Source organism: Coturnix japonica, chromosome Z (genome assembly GCF_054131305.1).
Source record: "Coturnix japonica strain WE chromosome Z, WE-NBRP24, whole genome shotgun sequence".
NCBI lineage: Eukaryota > Metazoa > Chordata > Aves > Galliformes > Phasianidae > Coturnix > Coturnix japonica.
In genome coordinates this window covers 73,665,288-73,683,541 of record NC_140702.1, presented here as the reverse complement: position 1 = coordinate 73,683,541, position 18,254 = coordinate 73,665,288, and the positions used below count along the sequence as shown (strand labels likewise).

The 18,254-nt window shown below is 46.8% G+C and overlaps 1 long non-coding RNA gene across 1 annotated transcript; it reads right to left on the bottom strand.

The window, feature by feature from the left end:
* Positions 1-13,519: 13,519 nt before the first annotated feature.
* LOC146754195 (uncharacterized) lies at positions 13,520-15,460 on the bottom strand. Its single transcript, XR_014939517.1, has 2 exons — positions 15,335-15,460; positions 13,520-13,716 (listed from the first exon to the last, which is right to left on the bottom strand). It is a non-coding gene; the product is annotated as an uncharacterized LOC146754195 (long non-coding RNA).
* Between the last annotated feature and the right edge of the window lie 2,794 nt (positions 15,461-18,254).

Sequence of the window (18,254 nt, the reverse complement as noted above, 5' to 3'; positions counted from 1 at the left end):
GTCTTTTTTTCCCCCTTTCTACTGTATTTCAATAAGTTAGGGTTACAGGGGATCATTATTCAAGATTTAGTTGCCACATGGATTTTATAAATCAGGATTCATGGCTCCTTCTATAGTAACTAATTTTTCCTACCTTTCTGACTGTGGATTATAACTGAACTCTTATTTTCAGAGATCTGGCCCATTTTTCCAAGGTTTCTTCCCTGTGTAGTACCAGTTGCTTCAGATCTCATCATTCTATAGACAGAGCCCCCATCCGGGATGGATGGGGCTGTGAGCAACCTGATGAGATGGGAGGTGTCCCTGCCTATAGCAAAGGGATTGGTCTTAAAGGTCGTTTCCAACCCAAACCATTCTATGATTCTAGGATTCTGTATAGTAAAGAATAATCCCCTTCACACGCTTTATTTTGCACATAAAGTTTCGTTCCCATCTTCCATCACTCAAGCATTTTAAATCCAGATGTTTTCTTGCTGGTAGAGTTGCACTTGCTCATTCTGCAAAATGCATCATGATATTCATTCCTTTTCCCAGACAACTTATGTTATCAGCACAGATCACTGTACATCCTGCCAGAAGCTTTATTTCGCTGCATAAGTCAACGATTTGTACCCTCATCATTCCATCTTTATCCTGTTCATTTCCTGTTAGAACCTCTGACGAGGGGCTTTGTCAAACCAAAGTGAAATCCCTTCCTATGAGGTTACTGGAGCTCAATATGTTGCACTTCCAAACAGCAGAACGATGGTAATATCTGATCCTTGCACACTTTTCAAAGCATGCTCTGTTTCCCAGATACAGCAATAACGGAACTGTTCTCTTGCCTATGGGAAATGAAGACATCGTACTGACAGCAGTCTGGATTAGGGGAATTCTGTAGTGTCCGAGAAGGAGCAGGAGGGTTGTAAGAAATGCATTAGATCTTAGGGGAAACATTATTCATGTCTATCGTACCAATGGCGTGTGTTTTCTTTTTAGCCTCTAGAGCGTTCATCATTTTTGTGTGATTAGCCTGCATCATAAAATATAGCAAAAACATGGTTTTTATTTTTTTAATCTTAAAAAGCGTGGGAAAGGGAAGCACTTGTAGAAAGCACTCGTTGTCCACGTAGTGCTGTGCATTGAAGGATGCAGATGCGGCTCTCTGCCACTCGGTGGTGCATTTTGGACACTGTAGAGATCTCGATACATTCAAGAGGCATTCATCCTCCGTAATGTTGCAATGCTTTTCTTGCAAGGCCGTGTTAACCTTGAAAATGAATAACCCAAACTTTCAAGTCATGGTTCTCCCGGGTTTTAAAGAGGCAGATACTGTGATGCCAGCACTTATTGATTTTGAGTTAATTGGATAATATTTGCTTGAGAGTGAGTTCCAGCTGTGATATGAAACTTATCTAACATGATGACAACTTAAGTGCTGTACCTGACCCAAGCTGGAGAGGAGATCATATGATTCCTGTGTCCTGAAAAAAAGCTATTAAAACTTGTCTCTGTGTAAGAGAAAGGGAGAAGGTGTGGAGGCAGCTGGAGGGAGATCAGTGGGGAGGTGAATCCTTCTGAGATACCACAAGCTCAGGGTTTAACGACAAGGGTATTATTTCCTTCTTCTATTATGAACCAGTGCTAACAGTACTTCTGCTGAGTGAAGTACTTTCACGTGAAAATCTGTATTGAAACGAGTAGGTAGATTGGACCATGAGTTAAATGTGAATTTCACTTGCGTTTGTTGTTTTTAATGTTTCAATAGATGAATGTTTCTCATGGAATGGGAGTGAAGAAGATAAAAGGTATCTTTTTTTATCATGTTTAAGGCTGCCATTTGATAACGAATAGTAACGCCAGGTCAGAAGGCCTTAGAAATTGCAGGGTGGGTCAGTGTAAACTCAAATAGCTAATCCACAGCTATGTGTAAATGCCAGCGTGATACCTTCATCCTGGCAGGTGCTATGTCAGAGCAGCTACTGTTTATCCTCAAGCATTTGTGCTTGTACAGTGATCCAGCAGAAGAAGGGCTGTGTGTTCACACCCTACCTGGACTGAAGCTGATTGCTGGGAGAGCAGGAGTTACCCAAATGTGGCAGGAGTGGTTGTGAAACCACAGCTTTGATCTCTCTGAAAATCACTGTGACTGAGCTGCTGCACAGAGGCTGAAAGTGACAAGCTCATGCCAGCTACTTTACCAGATCATGGAGAGATTATGTGAACTAGAGGTACCTAAACTGGACATCAACAACAGGCAGACTGAACTCCTGTCCCTCAGTGTAGAGGTGGGTGTTGTAGGTTAACTCTGGACTAAGCACCTTGCTGCCACTCACTCCCCAATTGATCTTCCTTAGGAGTAGGAGAGGAAGGGGGAAGACCAAAAATCTTGTGAGTTGAGATAGAAATTGCTTAATAAGCAAAGGAGATGTAGAAGAAGAGTGAAAGAAAACAATCGCTCACCACCTCCCATGGGTAGGGTGATGCCCAGACAGCTCCTGAGCTAAGGACCAGCCTCCCTAAACTCCCTTCTCTCCCTTTTGCTGCTGAGCGTGGAGCCTGGAAACTCCATCTGACTGCATCTCAAAGGAGGACTCACCCAGTGTGTTCTGTTCTGAGACTTTAACACAGGCAGCAAGCTGGAGCTCCACGTTTTTATAGCTAAGATTCTTCTGCAAGTACTCTGTCCAAACATGTTTTATTGGTGTTCAGTGAAAATCTACTTCCCTCATCTTCTCTAGCAGTGTATTTATTGTAGCTGTTGTCAGGGAGAAGAAAAAAACCTGAATCCCTTCCTTACAAATATTTATCTCTGGCATAAGATGCTGCACCAAAACCCCCACATGATAAATTCACTGTTTTATTTGTTCGGTTTGTAAGAATGTTTTACACTACAATGTTTACATCCTCTGCTGTGGTTATTTATAAACAGAAATTCTTCTTCGAGTCTTAGAAAGGGGTTTGCAAGGGATAGAAAATGTGAGAAGCAGAAGACGGTGTAATTTAAACAGAGAAAGCTGGACGTAAGAGGTGGTAGAGTGCTGAGAAGTCAGATTTATTGAACATTTGGTCATTAAATTAACCATTACACATATAGCATATATGTTGAGGTCTTGCCCACCCCAACCATGGTGTGCTTCTGTGGTCTGTCAGGTTCTCAAGGACTTTGTGTTGCTTCACCTTTCATCTTGAACAAGCTGGTGCTCCCATGAAATGTCTCCCTGCTGTCAATCCAGTGTGTTTATACTGTCAGAATCCAGTGTATTTTAGCCACTGTTCCAAAAAATAATTAATCAGCATCTGAATTGCACATTCATGGCCCCAATCTCATTTTCCATTCCAGCCCTTAAGCTCCTCCTGGCACTAGGATTGCTGGATGCCTGTTTCCCAATGACAGTGCAATTGAGGATTGCTGCTGAGGTTGGCCAACAGCAGGCTGCAGGTGGGAGCTGGGTGGCGTGATCCAACACCTGATGCTCACATCACTCCCAAGCAGCACCGCCAGCTGCAGATCCCTGGTGATAAATGGATTCAGGTGATGGAAGGAGGTGCTTAAGGCCTAGGATCTTCTGCTCCCAGAGTAAGAGATGTGGTTGTTGTCATGCTAAAAGACTGCAGGCTTAACAGTGAGCGTAAACTCTTAATTTTGAGCAGCTGCTTGGTTCATGCAGCTCTACTGCTTGAGCTCTTCTCTGCATAGCACAACCAACTGTGTATTGATGTCTGAGTTCCAGATGAGGTAAAGCAAGGTTATAGTGCTGTGTGCCACACTCACAAAGGCTGATGAAGAAATGAATGTTCTCAGCACTTGCTGAGCAAATACATTTGTGCCGTCTGCTGTTTGTCCTGGGGGAAACTTCGTTTCTTACGTAAATTTATTATTTTTGAGGCTGGTTGAGGCCAGGACAAGGGTCAGCATGGCATGTTTTGAAGTGACCATCAGCTATTTTGATATTAATGAAATCCCTTAGGTCAACAGCCCCTTTAAACACTAGTAAAGTTTTTCAAGGTGTTTGCTCAGCTGCTAGAAAACTTGCGACTGAAATTCTCTTTGTCTCATTTTATTTATAAGATTTGGGTTGAAAAAAAAAAACCAAAAAACGAGAGCTCTCCTTGGGGAAAACAGAGTTGTAGTGGCAGTGACCATGTGTAGGTATTTTGTGTGGCTTATAGGGCTCTGAGGGTTTGATGTCACACATCTGGATTCTTGGTTGTCTTCTCCAAGTTCTCCTTGTGCTGAGGAGTGAAGGAATGTCCTCTCCACCTGGATGATGGCTGCACAGTTAATCACACACAGAACCATTTGCTAAATGTGATGGGACTCCTCCAGCCTCAGCCTAAGGGTTACATGGGAGGAGTGCATCTTTATGGCAGAATACGGGAACTTTATATAGGGTTTTAAGGACAGTTGACCAACAAATGGGCAACCTTCCTTATCCTCAGAGATGATGGTCATTGTGGCATGCTTTTGGATACAAGCCCTCCCAGCCTTTGGGTGCCTGTGGGTTGAGCTTAAACCTGCTCATCCCCAACAGTACAGACAAATAAAGCACTAATCTTGTACCCCTCCTGAGAAACTGGGTCCTCACTGTGACCACTGAAGTAAATCAGAGCAAACAGGACCCAATGAGTTGTGATTTAACACAGCGCAGCCTTTCTCCTGGGTCTGAGCTCCTTATTCTGTTCTGTTCTGTGTTTGGTATCCATGAGGACCAACCCTTCAAAGGGCAGAGGTTCCCGTTCAGAAGGTGTTAGCCCTGTAATGTGCTCAAGGTGTCGACAGTGTGACTTGGACAAACTCTCCCAGATAAGTGAATTCTCCTGTTGTTTGGTTTGGCTCAGATTTGGGCTTAATCTCTGCGCTTACTCAGCAGCAAACTTTCTAACAGCTGCTGAGCACTGGTTATACCTGCTCCTCCATCTCTGCTTGGCCACCACCTGTAGATCCTTTACATGACGGTTTGTAGGGTGCTCCTCAGGAACTGAAAGCTCTGTGGCTGTTGCCTTTAGTCAAGCAGAGCATCAAGGGGAGGTCAAGATGTGCTGTAGTACTTTTGTGACCGGAGTTCTGTGGGTGATGTGTAGGTGAAATCTCAGTTTTATCTCCTTGAATGGTCACTGTGGCTATTCTTAAGAAGTGGAAGTGAGGGTGATCCTGATTAAAAGGGCTCCAGCATTTTCTCCTACAAAGATGTAGGATCGGTGCTGGGCTGAGCTTTGCCTGAGGCTTTGCTGATGGGCTGGCAGAGAGCAGAAGGGTTCTGCTATGCAACCAGATAGAAAATCTGCCTTTGGATGAGGCCACCATCACCTACAGGCTGGGGATGGGGACAGCTGGCAAACAAAGCCCATGAGCTGTGTCTTTACTTGGTGATAAAGGATTTTTGCTCTTTGACAAATAGCATTTGGAAATTTGTTTAGAATTCTCTAGAGGAGTTTAAAGCTCACTCTGGGAACACCATTAGCCACCATTTAACCACTGTTACAATGCCACTTATTTCAACATTCATGTTATTTGTGCTACGGTAGCCAACATTTGCAGTCGACTCCAAATCTTAGAGAAGGAAACGTGTGGATATGGCAAAGAAAAAGGCATTTCAAGCTCGTAGGATTTTATAGATCTCCCCAGTAACATGCAGTTTCTCTACCACGTTGTCCATAGTGCTTTAAGCATCAAAGAGGAACGTGTCACAGCCAGCTCCTCCCAGCTGGCCCCATCGGGCAGTGACACATCAAAGTGACCCATCAACCAGGAGCAGGAATTTTTGTGGTCTGCACCTCCCAGAAGACTGGACTGTGGGCTTGGTGTCTGGCTTGGATCTTCCCTGTGTCTGGGTCAGGAATCCTGCTCAGCCTCCCTGCAACACTCAGCTGGTTCAGTGAGCTGTCGCTGCTGGCATCACTTCAGCTCTCATCAAATGGCATTTTCGAACGCAAAACATAAAGGATTTCCCTTTATGCTGCTGGTTGTGTTGCACCAAGCTCCGTCTGAGTTGGTAAATGCAGAGCTGCTCCGGCAATACAGCTTCCACTTGCCTGCAATTACAACGCGATCCGCGCAGCAGCGGGGGAAACGCCGATCTCGTAAAATGGGTGAAGGAGAAGCAAAACAATAAGGAAACACACAGAGAAGGTCTGGAGGCTGAACAACACCCCCGGAAGGTGCGGGAGGATGGGAGCGGTGCCACGCATTGTGCAGCTGAGGTCAGCCCCGCGTTTGGGATGTGTGCCTCGGGCTGTGCTCATCCCTCGCCTCCCTCCGGCATCGCAGATTGGCTGCTCAGGAGTCAGCCCATGTCTTGCTAGAGGGAAACTTGAGCCCCGCCAAGCCCACATGTACACAGTGAGATGAATGGCAGCACTCAGCGGCAGCCAGCAGCGGCCCTTCCCACATTTCATCGGGGCTGCGCTTTCCGTCGGAGCTTTGTTTCTCAATGAAACGTGTAAAATCAGCTTGTGCGGAGCTGGCAGGGCGCGTGGAAAAACGGCGTTTGCATGAGCTTTATGATGATTATTAATTAATTTTAATCAAATCAGCTCCTTCGTGTCTGTTCTCTGCTTGCTGTACACCGGACAGCTGGGTGAAGAATAAATGGCGCTGATAAAGGGCATCCACGCATCCCGACCCTGTGGGCAGCAGCGGGAGGGAAGGATCAGTCCCCATCCAGAGTTACCCTGGGACTCCTCCATGGGCTCAGCACGCTCTGATGAGCCCAATGCATTTGGGGTCGTGTGCTGAGGTTGGGATTTCCCTGCTCCGATTTCAGCCCCTGCTGAAGTTTGGCACCTGAGTGCTTTATACAAAGGGAAACTCCCACAAGGCACTTCCTTTAATCTGTGTTAGAAACGGAGGCAAGATGGTTTGTCATCCATTGATGGCCATTTGTTCTTATGCTGGGGGGGGAGGAAATGTGTCCCTTTGCACCTGCCACTTGCAGAGTACAGAAGCTGCTGACTGCAGGTTGTGGCCGTGGGATGAGCCACGCTGGGCTGCTGCCACCTGTCCTGCTCTTGTGTTTCTATAGGGGAGGTTTTAGAAGTGTGAAATGGGATGGGGGGAGGGAAGAAAAGCTTCCTGGTATCACATCTTACTTCTGCAAAGTTGTGTCTTCAAGGATTTGATGTGACCCATTGCCATATTCTGCTGTCTCCCCTGCAGATCCCAAAACACAAGGCAGAAGACCAGCGCCGTGCAGTGCCTTTCTATATCTGTATAGAATATCTATCTGTATATAGAATATCCGTATCTATGTTGTATCTATAAACAGGGATAATCGACACATCCCACTGGAAATTCTGCCCAGAGCTGTGGGTGACCAAGGCCATGGATGGGCCCTGGGCAGCCTGAGCTGGGGGTTGGGAGCAGCCAGCCCATGGCAGGGGTGGGGATGGGGGGGCTGAGAGCTGCCTTCCAACCCAACCATTCCATGGTGCTATGAAAGCACCATGTAGGTCTAATAGAAGACAAGAATGATGTGCATCGTCACCGTGAAGCTGAGATTTTGCTGCTGAGCACAGGATTGCAGGAGTTGGTCTCAGTGACCCTTATGGGTCCCTCCCAACCTGGGTTTTACTACAATTCCAGTTCCAGCAGCTTTCTCAGCTCAAGCCAGCATCTATATCTGTGAGAGCAGCTGTGATCTCTTTCTGTCCAGCAGTGTTCTTGCCATCACTGTTTATTCAAAAAGCCAGTGATTGGTGAAACCTAAGGGAGCTTTTACACAGAGAAGTGTTGCAACTGGCAGTGTAAATACCACGCGATGTTTCTGGAAATCTGAGTACAGAATGCTTGTGCTGAGCTGCCAAATGATGCACGAAGTCTCTTTTGTTTTAAGAAATGAAGAGGAAAAGAAAGACCTTTCTGCCTCCGGGCTTTGAGGAAGGGATTATTGGAAGGGAATTAAGAAATGACAGAAAGAATTGTATCAAAAAAGTGCCCAGCTCTGCCATCATCTCTAAACTGTTCTTGTGTTAAGCACATGAAGTCGCATCCGCTGCTTTGTTGTAGAAATACCTTTTAATCTCTTTGTGGAAGTGAAAGGTGTTTTGTTAGGACAAGCGATGACTCTGTCAGTAGGTTCCAAAGTGTGGACCAAGATTCCAGCACAGATTGCCTCCTTCTGACAGAAAAAAAAACTTTTGGGTTCCTAAATAAATAATTCAATTATATATATATATATATGTAAAAAAGCATTTAGTGACTCCAATCAGTTACACGTTTGATATTGCAGTGTGTTGAGATCCTTGCAACCCAAGCCGTTTTGTCATTCTGTGATGGTGAGGTGGTCGTGGATGCCTTGTGCTTAGAGCAGCATTTCTATGTGAGGGAAGGATGAGAGCATTATAGAGTAACAGAAAGGTGCGTGGCATTGTGTCTCATGGGAAGGTGTGTGCTCTTACCCTAAGAAACTCTCAGGTAAGATGAAGCTGAGCCTGAACAGGAATACTCAACTAAAGGAAATTCACATAGCAGATAAATAGATAGGTCTTGTGAGTGCCAATCCCCAGAGCTCCTTCTGGAAAGCAGAAGTCATTCTGGGCTCTTTCCCATTCACTCATTAATAGGAATATTCCCACGTATCAGTCTTCATTGCTGCCTTTGAGGCATGAAACAAGGCCATGAATAACACTGGAATGAAAATTATCCCCACTTCTCCCAACCATACAGTTGCACATTGCAATTGTATGTCTGAAGGAAGAAGTTGCTGCTTGTACCAAGTCACTTTCATTTTCCTCATCAGAGCTGAGTTTTGGCACATGGGCTGCTGCAGTGTCGCTCAAAGCTGAATCGTGTCATTGGGTTCAGAAAGTTCTTTGAGGAAGACAAGAGCAGGGCTGCAGTACTGGTGTGGTTGTCTTTGGTTTCATAGAATCACTGAAACTGGGGAGGATGCCTAGGACCACTGTTTCCAGCTGTCAACCCAGTCCCCTCCACACCTAATAACCATGTTCCCAAATAGAATCACAGAGTCATTCAGGTTGGCAAAGACCTCTCTAAGACTGTCGAGTCCAACCACAACTCATCCCCACCATCCCCACTACATCTGGACCTGCCCTCCTCCATTCTTGCTGTCTCTTAACTGCACACAAAGAGCAGTACATCACGTTCCTGGAAGCAGACTCTCTTCATGCAGGAAATATGTATGCAAATATGCATGTAATGAAGGAAATAGTATGTAAAAATATTGCAGCTGGCAGAGCCTCTTGTCTCCCTGAGACCAGCCCCTGTTTCTGATAGGCTTTGAGATCACGGAGCTACATTTATGGTTGTAATATTTTCTTCTGGCTTTATTAACCACTCTAAGGTGTGTTTAGTCTTGCCAAAGCCTTTCTAGGGCTTAGGCATCCTGCAGGATGGCACGGAATGTGCAGTAAGCCTCAGCATGGGCTAGGACTTGCACCTCTCTTCTCTTGCACCAGCTGAACCTGCTTGTGCAGTGTGCTCCCTGCAGGCCAGATTCCCACATATGGCAATGAGCATCTCCAGAGCTCTGCTATTGTGATGGAGCTGTGTCTTGAGAGGCTGAAAATACCAATGGTGCTTTGTCAGTGCAGGGTGATTTCCTAGCACAAATGTAGGGGCTGAGGTCACCGTGTAGAATTATTTCGTGCAGCTGCAGGAAAAAAAAGCTGTGCTCTGCACTTCCCCTTGAGAACTACTTTGGAGAGATGTGGGGTTTATTTATTTATTTGCTTATTTTTAAAGTAGGATGTGCTCGGGACTCCACCAAAACTATTATTCCTTCTGCTGTTAAAGAGCGTTGATCGTAGAATCATTTGAGTTGGAAAGGACCCTTAAAGGCAATCTGGTACCACTCTCTACAATAAATAGGGACACCCACAGCTCCATCAGTGCTCAGAGCCCATCCAGCCTGACCTTGGGTGTCTGCAGGGATGGGGCCGCACTGCCTCTCTGCCCCAGTTGATGGAACCTCAAGAGAGAGATCAGTCAGCACCCCGAATATGAGATTTCTTTCATTTGTTTGCCAGTGACCTATACGTTGCCAACCAAAAGCACTGAAATTAATAGATGAGGAAAGAACTGAGTGCCCAGGGAGGCTGCACAGCCTCCAACCTGGGGGACATTTGGGATTTAAGTGATAAAGCCCCAAGCAGACTGGTGTGCCCTGGCTTCATGCAGGGGCCTGAACTGGAGACCTCCCATCAGAACCTCATTTTCTGTCCTATAAACCCAATGCTGAGGTTGCCAGATGAGTTCAGAAACTTGCTGCGGGTATTTTCCTGGTTAACATCTGCCCATTTGGGATTTGTATGCTTTTAATATCATCATAGAATGGTTTGGGTTGGAAAGGACTTTTAGGACTATCTAGTTCCAACCCCCTGCTATAGGCACCGCCCACCTCCCAGGTTATTTCCTGTACCTTGCCCAAAAGAGATGACGAACCATTCCTTTCAACACTGCAGCTGGGAAACCTGATTTCTTAGGGTTCTGTGTCTTGAAGTGGATTGAGTTTGATACTTAAGGAAGCAAGAGCTCTGACTGAAAGCCTTCTGGTGGCTGGAGCACATTGGTTTGCATCTCTCCGATATTTAACAGGATATGGACGCACAGATTCATCTGAATAGATGCACCTACAGAGAGTCTTCTTCTCTCTTTTCTCTTGAGCACAAATGTTCAGAAACCCTGTAGAAAAATTAGTTCGTTGAGGCCATTCTTTGTGCAGTTTGCTCAGAGTCTGAAGTCTGTTAAAACCCCATATGAGAAGAGAAACCACATCTGAGAACGAGACCATGAAGGTGTCAGATGGGCATGAGATAAGGGCGGCTCTTCTGGTGACAAACTTTGCAAGCTCCTTTTTTGGGAGGAAGGAGTATTCACTATGATAAATACAGGGAGGCTGAGATGTGATGGAGGAGTGAGGGGCCTGGTGCTGCTCATCTACATTCACACAAAGCATGCTGGAAAGCTGCAGGCAGCCCCCAGATCTTTTGGGTCGTCTTTGAAAATGTGACCCTTATTCATGTTTGTATGTGAGAGTTCCTCTGCAGATTTTTGGTGTTGTGTTTCTTCCTGTCAGGGAAGCAAATCATAACGTGGCTTGTGACTGTACAAAGTGGGAAGGATCTTCTTGATGAAGAACGAGATCAAAAAATAAGAGCAGTGCTTTGTACGAGGCTCTGAGTGCCCTTTGGCCTCTGATCCTCCTCCCCCTCTGTCTGCTCTTCTTTCTTTCCTTTGCTTTCTTCTTTGCTGCCTTTCAGCTCTACAATTTGCTGCTAAAAGCAAAAAAAAAGTGGCTGTGCTCAATGCAACAGGGGATGTGCAGAACAAAATCCCACCCTGCTTTTCCCTCTGGTGGCTCTACTGATGCCTTCTGCTGTGGGACAGGCACAACACCATGGCACGAATGGCTGTGCTCTGTCTCAGATCACATGTGCAGAAGATCTCCATGTACCTCCGTTAAACCCTGATTGTTGTTTTCATTGAAAGGGTTGACCCAAGCATGGGACAAATCCTGTACAAAAATGTGGTGCCTCTCGGGGGGTGTAAATTAAGTCATTGCCCTGCAAAATATCTGCTGGGCAGGCTGTGATGTTGGAATGCATCTCCTGTTATGCACAAATGTGTGCCTGGCTCTGCTCTGACAGCTGCTGCTTATGAAGGTCCATACCTGCTGGTGGGTGTAAGGGTCTGAGAGGTAACCTGCCCATTTACATAAGTGTTTGAACAAAGCATCCTGTGTCCTGGCTAATTCTTCATGCAGTGCCCTGAAATACCATCAAGGAGAAGGTTGGCCTCAGCCAGGAGAGGTCATGACTACAAAGGAGCAGAAGCAAGGGAGAAGGAGTGAGCATGACGGGGTATTTCTGAGGGTGTAGATCAGTGTGTTGGACCCTCCATGTTTCCCACGTTCTTTTGTTGCATTTCTGAAAGGAATGTGGTGTTAGGAGGCTGTGCAAGCTGGCCTGGAGCAGCGGTGGCATGAGCAGGACTTCTTATAGGGACAGTCCATGCAAAAATGCTCTCAGCTGAGAGAACATAGCCATAAAACTAAGGGAAACTGTTAACATTGCATTGCAACGAGACCTGGATCTCACATGTGATATTCAGGTTGGATATTAGGAACAATTTCTTGAGCAGCCTGGCCTAGTGGGAGGTGTCCCTGCCTACAGCAGGGGGGTTGGAACCAGATGGAATCAGATCCCTTCCAAACCAAACCATTCTATCTGATTCTATGGCTCTTCTCCAAAGAGCAGTGATGCAGTGGCACAGCTGCACAGGGACATGGTGGGGGTCACCATCCCTGGAGGTGTGCAAGAGTGCCTAAGCCATAAGCAGAGCCCCATAGAGGGATCTGTTTGTTCTTTCTGCCTTTACTTGTAGTTGTGCTCAAGTTCTGGGGTTTTCCTAGGAAAAAGGACAGTTGGTTTGAATCGATGGAGAGAGCTGAGACAGCCCTGAGCCTCCGTGGGCTGGGTTTGTGTGATGGCTGCTGTCCTGACCAAAAAAACATCTGTGTCTCACTGCTCTTTCGATCACTGCTTCCTCGTTCAGTCCCGGTGCATGGAAAAACTCATCATCTCATAAAACAGCTGGCTGGAGAATGCAGCTGGCAGGCCGTGGTGGAGAGCAGTGTCCAAAGCGCATCATGTCTTGGCATGTGCAGCTCAGTGCTCCTAGCTGCCTTGGAAGCTCTCCCAAAGTATTTGCTTTGTATAAAATAAAACCACTGCTTCCATTGTAGCACATCTCTCCACAGTGATCTCTCTGAAGTTAACTGGGCTGAGGGAGGCAGCAGGCAGACAGCTGTACCTGGTGGTGCGGTCAGGATGGAATCCAGACTGTGCTTTCCTGCCCCACAATGATTGCTGCTATCTGTCTTCTGCAAACGTCCACGAATAGCGATGAGCTGACAGCAGAATTCCTGGAGAAGGCTTCTAGGAAGGTCAGCCGTGCACGCTAGCTCTGCACCTCACTTCCTTTTGTGTCAGCTCTTAAGCAAACACTTGGACTTCAAGGCTCAGGAGCTGCCCCGTAGCATCTCCTGCTCAGGATGATGGCACTGGGGGATGCTGGCTGGAGTTCAAGGCCTTGAAATGTGCTCTGGATGCCTTGCAGCAGTTCCTCCCGGCATTGCCCAACTGCTGACCACACGTTGATGACTGCAATCACAGCAATTTGTAGGCACGTTTGTCTCCTGCAAGGTTGGATGACAAAGAGCCCTACAGGATAAGGGCTGACCTTAATGTCATGATGATCAAATAAGTATGTTTGTTTCTATTTAGGACCGGTTATTTTTAGTCTGTTAACAGATGATGTCTGCTACTATGGAGTAATTAAGTATTTTCTCCAGTTTGTGAGTAAGTTGGGAAAACATCCTTGTGCGTGCTATGAGCTCCGCTGAACTCTCCAATAATGTAATGATTTCTTAATGCCAGTTGGGGAATGAAATGGGTGTTTGCAGAAGATGCCAATATTGGATTGTAGTTTGCAAGCAGTGACGTCGTCACAGCTCACTGGGAAGCTGAATGCGTTGTGCAAATGCAGAATGGAAAAAAAACAGTGATGTGGGTGACCTTTTCCATGTGTTACAGGATTTATTGTGAATGGACTATTGTGCCTGAAGAAGATAGCTGGAGAAGAGACAGACTTTCATTCTCCATCCACCCACCCACCCATCCATCCATCCATCCTTCGACTTCCTGCTCCTCCAGTACCAGCTTCTTTCTAGTGCTGTTTGCAGGGAAGGGGGGAAATCAACTCAGTAGAGATGTCTGGGAAAAAAGATGCAGAATCATAGAGTCAGTGAGCCCAAGACCTCATCAAGTTCAACCATCAGCCCATCCCCAGCTACCCACTCACAGAGTCATAGAATCATTAGGTTAGAGAAGAGCTCTGAGGTCATCGAGTCCATCAGTTCATCCCCACTGTGTCCATTCTCAGAATCACTGAGGTTGGAAGAAACCCTCCAAGACCATCAAGTTAACCTGCACAGAGCACCAGGGAACTGAAGGCTTTTGAAAAGCGTGTAAACCCGAGGTTGTGCTTTTAAGTAAGATTTAAGTCTGCTTAAGTAGTGAATTCCTGAAATAAACTGGGGAGAGAAGTGTCCATGAAAGAAGGAGGGCTGCCTGATATCATCCAGCAGCCTCATTTAGCAAACCCCGTGGGGACGTGTAATTGGGAGAGAAAATAATCGTGTCCGTAGCTTCATGGCGGGCTGTCAGTGAGTGGCCACGTTCCACACAGACATCCAGGAAGTTTCCTTTAATGTGTGAGCCAATGCTTAGCTTGGGGAGGGCGGGCTGCGGTGCTGCTGGCTTTTATTATGCTTTGCAAAAGTGGTTTATGAATGCATTGACTCCTCACTCCTGCTTTGGTCTGAGCTTTCTAACAAGGCACTTGGTGTAAACATGTTACTGAAATGAACTGGTCCAGAATTCTTTGTCTGACTCATGTTGGGCTGAAATGATGACCTGAGAGGTGACCAGAACAGGAGCCCTGGTCCTGCTGGGCTGTGAGTGCTCGTGGATGAATGAACATACAAAGGAGGAACCCCTCCGGGCTCATGGACGTGGTGAGCTTGAGAAACAGGTGCTTGGGAAGGAAGTGAAATCGATGCGTCTCTCCTCCCTGTAATTGAGACTGTCAGGCTTTAACTAGCAAAATCATTGGCTAATTTATTTTCTGAAAGGCAAACATCCTTCTTGCATGCAGCCTCACTCCCAAGTGCTGCACCACCTGTCTCCGTGGATGGAGGGAGGGTGAAGGGATGTGTGTGGAGGCAATAGGAAGCTTTCAGGCTGGTTATCATTTAGCATGAATTGTTCTGTGCTCATACACACACAGTGCTCTCCTCCAAAATGCAGTTTGCTCTGCAGCAGCTGAGCCCGTCACCCCTGCCCTGGGCTGGAATCTGACACTGCTGTCAGGGTCTGACGTTTCCTGGTTCCTTGTAACTGGGGAATGCTCTCCTTTCTGCTTTCCTGTGAGAGGAGGGGCGTACACAAATCATGGTGTCATCTCTTCCACCAGCCTCTCATCCGCCCCGTGGCTTACAGGTGCAGGTCTGACATTGGCCCGAGTGGTGCTGAGCCGCACAGCACCCAGACATCTCAGCTTTCAGCCTTAAGAATCTCTTGCAGAGCCAATGCCTGACTCCAGAAGTGTTCCTAAACCCCATTCATCCCTATCAGTGCCGCACTCATCTCCAGCGCTCCTCTCCAGCTCAGACAAATCTCCCTGTGCTAATTCAGAACAGATTGAGCCCTTTCATCAAACCCTTTCCTTTAAGCACACCGTGGCCAATCTGGACACTTAATACATTTGAAGAGAATTGCTTTTTTTTTTTTTATTTCCCCTCCCCCCTCCAACCCTTGCAGATAGTCTTACCCTATAAAATATATTGTCCATAAAATAGGAAGCTCATCGTACCGAGGGGAATTCATGCAATTTTCCAGGCGGGGTTTGGAGTTTGTTTCAGGGCTCTGCTGTGGGGATGAATGGGCATTTAGGAGTAAGGGGCATGAGATCGGGTGACACCGGTGTGGGGTTACTGCGGGTCGGTGACCTGCAATTACTGCGGAGGAAACACCTCAGCCCTCTCTTCCAATGGGAACGGGACTTTTACGGGTCGAAATCAGGAGAGCTGTGCGACCAATGAGAGCTGCTCTCGGAGTGAGTCACATTCCTGAAGACTTCTAAGTTTGCGGTCTGGCAGATGCTGGGAAATGATTAAACCCACATAAAAGGGTGCTATTACTACAGCGCCTATAGTGCTGTGCTGCTTCAGCCCATGTGCAAATGGAAGATGGGGCAGTGCCTTCCGGGGTGGGGGGAGTAGTAAAGTATAGGTGGGGAAAAAAATGGCTGAACCATGCTGGAAGCATGAACCTGCTGCCCTGGGTGACATACAGGGATGGGAGCGCTCTGTGCAATGCTAGCAGGAAATTCCCAGGTGCTACAAACCAGAGCTTGCAGGAGGATTTCCCCTTAGCTCTGTGTGAGGGGCTTCTGCTGTCCCATCCCCTCGTCCTGTCCCCATCTGCCCAGCATAGGAACCACGTTAACCCCCAACAGCTTGTTTGCATTGCCCACCTCTGTGTGACCCCCTGGCTAAATGCTTCTTGTCCACTTGTGGCCTCAGGAAACCAATTAACCAAAGAGAAATCTGACTTACATCATTCTTCTCTTGGTTTGGGATGATTTGTCATGATTTTTTTTTTCATGTTAAGCCGCTCTTTGTGTTTCTGTTTTTGGGAGACTTCTGTTAGAGGAAATGTTTCTCATTATCGGCTGCGAGGTTGCCAGACCTGGGGAGTATTTCTGCTTCGTATTAATCTTGTCCCTCCTGCTGTGCATGACACATCCTAATCTGACGGTGAGGAGAGCCCTAGTTTATCCCTAGATAAATAGAAGGACCCACATGGTGTTGGGGAGGGTGAAGCCTCCCTGGAAGATGAGTCTTGGGAAAAGTGCCTCCTTGGGAACATTTCCCAGCAGAATCTGCTCAAAGCCTTGTTCAGTGGAAAAAACAAGGCTTGGCTCTACTCCACCATGTGCTTGGTGGGTTGCAGCACCGATCTGACCAACAGCTTCTGTTGGATCTTTAGATAGACCTAATACGGACACCCAGAAGACAGGAGATGCCTGCAGAGCTGCGAGTAGGGCTGTCATTTTTTCACTTTCATAGCTTATGACCCTCAAATATCAATTGATTTTACCCAACACAGCTGTTTCTCCCCTAATTCCATATGGGCTTCTGGTTGGATGTTAGGAAAAGTTTATTTTGTGTGGTCAAGCAGTGGCACAGCTGCACAGGGAGATAGATGATGGATTCACCATCCCTGGGGGTGTTCCAGAGCCATGGAGATGTGGCACACAGGGACGTGGTCAGTGGACATAGTGAGGGTGGATTGGGGTTGGGCATGGGGATCTTGCAGGGCTTTTCCAGCCTTTTTGATGCTGTGATTATATGATTGGAGCTCACTTTTCCAGCCTTAAATGATTCTGTGATTCTATGACTTGAATTCACTGCTGTAGGCTGAGAAGCATGGGAGAATGTCATAGGACACTTGGCCCATGCACACATGCACAAGCATGAGTCAAGTTACTTTCCTTCTCCCGATCTGTTCTGCAGGGAGATGTAATTGATTCCCAGCTGTCCAGGTTGCATCCTTCTCTGGCAGAGGACAAAAGCCTCATCCTACTGCCCATGGACCAACAACTCTTGGACAAAATGAATCCAAATATGCACCCTGCTCATCTTCAGCAGGTAACTTAGTGATAGGACAAGTGGGAATGGCCTCAAGTTGTGTTGAGGAACTTCAGATCAGTTATTAGGAATGATTTGTTCTCTGAAAGAGTGGTGATGCACTGGCACAGGCTGCACAGGGAGGTGGTAGAATCCCCAACCCTGTAAGTGTTCGAGAACTATGGGAACGTGTCATTTGGGGACACGGTCAGTGGGCATGGTGTGGTGGGTTGAGGTTGGGCTTGGGGTTCTTGTAGGTCTTCTCTAACCTTCATGATTCTATGATTCTTTGATTCACGAAGCAGCAGTGGCTGCTGCAAAGCTTATCACAGCACAAAGAAAACCCGGCCCAGAAGGCCTTTATCAAATTAAATTCTGGAAAGCCGTATTTGCTTTCATCAAATTTTCACTTCTTCTGGCAGAGAGAAATCTCTGCCCAGAGTGAAATTCCCAGGGCTTCATCTTCTGAGAACGTTTCAGAGCACTGGCTCCTGGGGGGGATTTCTGCAGAGTTAACTCAGCGGATCTGTGCCTGCAATGCACGGACAGAGGAGGCTTTCAGCATGGGCTGAGGCACTTCTCGTTTCCTTGAAATGATAAATGGGGAATTTAGCTGCCTGCCATCAGCGGCTGCTTTTCAAGGAAACCCCCAGCGCAAGCTCACATCAGTACAACACTAGAAACCTCTGAGGAGCTCTAGTTTATTAATGATGATTTTGGGGGGTGGCTATTTCCTAGGGAAACAAAGCTTGCACCGTAGACTTCAAAAGAGAAGCGGAAAATGTTGTTTCTCAACAGTTCCTTCTTTTTTTCTTTTTTTTTGTAATCTGTGGAAAAATACAGCATAACACAGAAGTACAGTTGGAAATAACATAGTTTGTGCAGCAGTGCCTAGAGGTCCTGGAGCCTGTTGCATGAGTCATGTTTGAGTGGAGAGCGTTGGTCGTAGGGGGAATTTACAGAAATCACTCTGGGCTTTGGAAGCAAAAATCTCTTATATGCAGATGCCTGGAGAGTGGAGAAAGCTCACGCTGGGGCAGAAGCCAGCTCTGCAGACTC